This window comes from Octopus bimaculoides, chromosome 24, assembly GCF_001194135.2.
Source record: "Octopus bimaculoides isolate UCB-OBI-ISO-001 chromosome 24, ASM119413v2, whole genome shotgun sequence".
Classification (NCBI taxonomy): domain Eukaryota; kingdom Metazoa; phylum Mollusca; class Cephalopoda; order Octopoda; family Octopodidae; genus Octopus; species Octopus bimaculoides.
Window position 1 is genome coordinate 25732119 of NC_069004.1, and position 5766 is coordinate 25737884.

Sequence of the window (5766 nt, forward strand, 5' to 3'; positions counted from 1 at the left end):
ACTACTACTACTACTACTACCACTACTACTACCACTACCACTACTACTACTACTACCACTACTACTACTACTACCACTACTACTACCACTACCACTACTACTACTACTACCACTACTACTACTACTACTACTACTACTACTACCACTACTACTACTACTACTACCACCCTCTCTACTACTACTACTACTACTACTACTACTACTACTACTACCGACACCGCCCAGCTCATATAAGTTATTTGTACAGTAAGTATTTATATTTCAATGTTTTCTTTTATTATTATTTTCGAGTGAATACCATTACAAAACTTTTTTGGTATATTTAAAAAATTAAATTGAAAATGACTTTAATAATGCGGTAAATATTTCGTGAAAAGACCGGTTTGTAAACTCAGTGTCAAATAGCTTTTTCCATAGGTTTTTCCGAGTGCATTCAACGTATGTGGCTGCTATTTCTAGCACACCCTGCTACCATGTAACAGCTATTTGCGATAAAGGACCCGAAATACCTGTTACGTTGTAGCAGGTCGTGCAACAAATAGCAGCCAAATCTTTCCTTTTCTGAGGAAAGGAACCGTTTACACGTGATTTCGATGTCACATTCGTCGAAAGCATGCGAAATAACCTGGAACAGAAAAAAAAACCCACGAAACAAAGTTCCGTTGCTGGGAAATTCAGTTTCCCTGTGATACAACGGTTCATGGGTCATCTTGTATATATAACACTTAATGTATACACAATGTCGATAGGCCAGTTACTACGATATATCTCCTGAGACGGTATTTCTCATGGGTGTACAATGTTAAATACACAATAAATATTAGAGGTAGACGAAAATTCGTCCTAGTAGCAGCCAACGAGAACGCCAGGTATATTGAGGACTTTTTAAGCCTCAATATGGCGCGTGGACTAGTGGTTAAGCTGTTGCTCTCACGGGCGCTAGATCGTGGGTTCGATTCCCTGACTGGGCAGCACGTTGTGTTCTTTGAGCAAAACACTTCATTTCACGTTGCTGCAGTCTCCCTTTCGATCAGGGAGATTGATGGCCTGCTGACCATTAGGTGGCCTGCTGATCAGCGGGATGGTATCATTTCAATGCTAAAACAATGCAAAAACGCATTGTGACCAGCGATGTGTAACAACAACCGATAGCTTGGTCGGTCACATGATCACGTCACAATGGTGCGTACTCGAAGTCAGCCACGCGCTCTGGTAAGAATTCGCCATCACTAAAATACGAAAAGGTGAATAAAATGTTCACTGGTGTTGCGAATAGCTGTCCTGCTGAATAAAAATCCAGTATACGCATTTGAGGCAGTATCAATGTAAAATAGTCATCTATATATCATACTTCATCTATGTCAACTGCCGATAGGATAGATACATCGGATGACAACAGTTTGTTTACATTAACCCTCTGCTTGGCCACAGCATTTCCATAAGTTTGTCTTGAACATCCATGCTTGTTTTCAGACTTCCATTTAACTCTTGTTTTATATGCTCTGAATGAAGTAAAACTTTCAGTTATATTAGGGGGGAAATGGTTGAAAAAAATTGGGCTTATATATCAGATGGGATACACATACGCCAGGGAAATATGTCTTGTGTAATGTATATGATACACAAAGACAGCAAAGAGTTCAGTTAAAAATGAATACCTGCTTACTAAGTATGATAGCCAACAACTACATTTATCATTCATACAGAAGGCATATTTATTGTTGTGCTTTATCTTATATAAACTGAGTCAAAATTCCGACGTTATCTTACCTTTCCTTTTTATCCTTGCAGGCGCTGGTGTCAGAAAGTAGAGTCGACAGGATTAATTTTAAATATCGGAAAGGATTGTGGGGAATTATACTTTAAATACAACACCTCGCCACCAACCACCCAACATCATACCACCCATCAAAGGAGTAGCATAAACAAACATGAGTCAGCGTGTATACAACATAAATAGTAAATAATAAGCAAACAAAACATTTTCACTTTTAGGTGATAAAATACTTAGAAATATTATCTTAGCAATGGCGACGACAGAAAAGAAAATACCATTAAAGAAACGTGTACATACACAGACAGACATACATACACACGCACACACAGAGACAAGCACACACACACACACACAGACAAGCACGCACACACACACACACACACACACACACACACACACACACACACACATACATACATATATATACACGCATAGGCATATATACAATACGAACACAAAAGCACACACGCATACGCACACGAACACGTATGTGCACACGATAAATCTCACATACAGTAGTTCCGGGAGGGGTTATACGTGGCAATAGTGGATTGGCCAACAAACACGTAATATATAAAGCAAATGTTCATAGATCGGTGATATTAAAGTGAACTTCAGTAAAATAAAAAAATTTGTCATTGGTAAAAAACGTAGTTTAGCCATTACTTTATTTTATATCACAATTGCTGAACAAATGACGTCGTTAAATTATAAGTTTGCATCGTAAAAATCACTGACTCATTGCATTTCTGACAGTGAGAATGCCAAAGGAGTGTCTCTAACTCGGTGCAGAACAAATACTGCAAAGAACACAGTTTTAGATGTTGTTGTTGATGTTGTTGTTTTTTGTTTCTTTTAATCGCTATTGTTTACGTCTCGCCCATGCACATCAATATACATTTCTAAATAAATATAAATATGTATTTGCGTGCATGTACTGTGTATGTGTGTGTGTGTGTGTGTGTGTGTGTGTGTGTGTGTGTGACAATATATACATGCATACTTACATATACACAGCTAGATAAATACACATGTAGATAGACAGACAGACACAACAGACAGACAGAGACAGAGATAGACAGAGTGAAAGAGACATACATACACACACACATACACACGCATATATATATATATATATATATATATAGTCAATTTAAACATGAACAAGCAAGAAAAAACACGAAGAAACACGAAAAGACAACGCGAGGACGTGGACTAAGTACAGTGTTATTGGACGCTCAGGAAAGGAAAGAAAAGAAAGAGGATTTAACGTTTCGATCGGAGATCTTCGTCAGAAATATAGTAAAAGTCCAAAGAAGGAAAGACAGAAAAAGAAAATCGCCAACGATGCACACGCGGTCGCGTATTGGAATGACCGGAAGGGAAAGGGTGGAGTAAAAGTTCTTTTCAAAGACAGGAGAGTGCAAGAGAAGGAGGTATATGTGTGTGTGTGTGTGTGTGTGCAATGGTAGCATGTGTGTGTGTGTGTGTAATGGCAGCATGTGTGTGTGTGTATGTATGTATGTATGTATGTATGTATATATGTATGTATGTATGTATGTATGTATGTATGTATGTATGTATGTATGTATGTATGTGTGGGTGGGTGTGTATGTACATATCGATAGGTAGCTGGCTAGCTAGCTGGCTGGTTGGTTGGATAGATGGATAGATAGATGGATGGATGGATGGATGGATGGATGGATGGACAGACAAACAAACAGACAGGCAGGTAGCTAGATAGAGAGGTGGGCAGATGGGGAGGTAAACAAACTGGCAGACATACAGAAATGCAAGAAGTAACTCCAGAAAGCCAACATTCTGGAGATGAAGAACTGGGCATTACTGATTGGTGCATTTCGTCTTTTTGTCTATCAAGGACTTGATGGATATTCGACTGCTATTTCCAACAAACTGACTGGCCACATATGGACGACATTCTTTAATTAATGTTCCGCGCTTTCTGTCTACGTATTAGATATGAGTACTAATGTGGGAAGCTTCTCTGCACGCTCGGTCGCTTGACCCGCTAGAAATAGATCATAACTCCCTGCTGCCTTAAATTAGAAGTTGAAACATTGGATAACATCACCCTACATACCCCTAAAAAGACGATATTGTTAGAACTAGAGAGCTTTTGATTGTAAGTCTACTTAATTCGAGATTCCAAGGGGATTGCTAGGTGTTTTATTATTCTTGTATCTCCTGAGACCTAAGGATCTTCCAGGCCAGACCCTGGAAAGTCTTGTTTAGTTTACAAGACTGTCCTCTCCAGAGAAGACCTAAGCAAGGTCAAGGTTGTATATTGTCATCTAGACGCCCTCTTTCCCCAACCCCACCCTTGCTCACATTATTAATCCTGGTAAGTATTGTCCACTGAAACGTCATTACTTTGACAGCCTGAGCAAGATCAAGGTTGTAAGTTGTGGTCAGTTTGCTTGTTGTCCCCATTATTAATCCTGATCAGCGTTGTCCACTTAGCTTCCATTCATTTGCTTGCCGTCATGTTGTCTTGTTGTTCAGTTAAAATGGCGCCTAGCTAATTTGTAACTAAGTTGACTGTCGCCATAATTTGTCGCTGGGTTAGTTGAGTGGTTGCTAATAGACCAACACAGATTATATGTGAATAGTTGACAACTGCTGTAGGCAACACTGAACTACTTTTAAGACAGAAAGGAAAGATATACTGTGCGGTGATGTAGTATGTATGGAGTTGTACGATGTAGTGTGGCGAGGGTATATTAAGGTCCATTGTAGTGGGGGAGCGATGTGGTATGTTGTAGAATGGAGCTGTATGTAACGACAAATAAACATTACTGATTAAAGAAAATCGTTCTCTTTTAGTCAAGATTAAGCTTGTTAGAAAGAGAATTAGAAGATATTTGCTTCTAAATGCCAAATCTAATTTATAAACATTATTTATCAAACTGGTTGACAAATAAGAGAGATTTCTAAGCGGTCGCTTGACCTGCTAAAAATAGTACCCAAATCTTCCTCCGAGACATATCTTTATTTTCTTTTTTATTTCTGCTTATCCTGGGACTCAAAAGGCGTGTTTTCCATAGCGTCTAAGTGACCGGGATTACATCAATCTCCCTGGACGGGACTCTAGTTTGTTGTAGGTTTCATGACCAGTAATTTTGGGGGGAGGGGCCAAGTCGATAACATCGATCCCAGTGTTAAACTGCTACTTTATTTCATCAACCCTACCCAAAAACAATGATAAAAAAAGGCAAAGCTGTCCCCAGCAGGATTTGAACTCAGAACGTAAAAGAAGGAAGAAATGTTGAGTAAGCATTTTGTTCGACCTGTTAACGATTCGGCGAGCCCGCCGCTTTCAGGCATACCATAAAAGGTAAAGGATAAAGACCCTCTTCCGTCGTGAATAACCATGAGATTGAACCTAGAAAGTTCCCCTCCGAGGTACAAGTCCGGGCAAGATTGTTTATGGAAGACCAGCCGTCGCCCGCCCATACATATCAGCCTCATCCTCCACGCCACTGATATTATCCGTGGGAAAGCCCTTCAAGGTGGTGTCCCAGCATGGTTGCAGATGACTATGCTATAGTAACCGGTGACGTACAGAACCTGTTGCTTAAAATTCATGAATTTTGTATGGCTTTGGGATTACAGTAAGTTTAAATAAATTTTATGTTTTGATCAGCTTCCAACCCGTTTTATGAACCAGGGTTTTTTTTCTTTTCAAAGCACAAAATTGAATGCTGCTGCTGCTAATAATGATAATAATAATAATAATAATAATAATAATAATAATAATAATAATAATAATAATAATAATAATAATAATAATAATAATAATAATTGCGCGGGGATTAATCAAACATAACATACTAAGAAGATTATATATGCACATACGCGTTGGAAAAGGAATATAAATGTACACACACACACATACATACATACATACATACATACATACATACATACATAAATATATGTATATATATGTATATATATATATATATATA

The 5766-nt window shown here is 38.4% G+C and overlaps 1 protein-coding gene across 2 annotated transcripts in view; it reads right to left on the minus strand.

Annotated features, from left to right (window-relative positions):
* LOC106871504 (uncharacterized) overlaps positions 1–5766 on the minus strand; it is a 75754-nt gene that overhangs the window by 62701 nt on the left and 7287 nt on the right. The window contains exon 1 of one of the 2 annotated variants that reach the window (XM_052976187.1): positions 1771–1931. The exons of the other annotated variant lie outside the window; for it this stretch is intronic. The gene's annotated coding sequence lies outside the window, so the exon portion shown is untranslated. Of the gene's footprint in view, positions 1–1770; positions 1932–5766 lie in introns of those variants that run through there. 2 annotated transcript variants of the gene reach the window in all.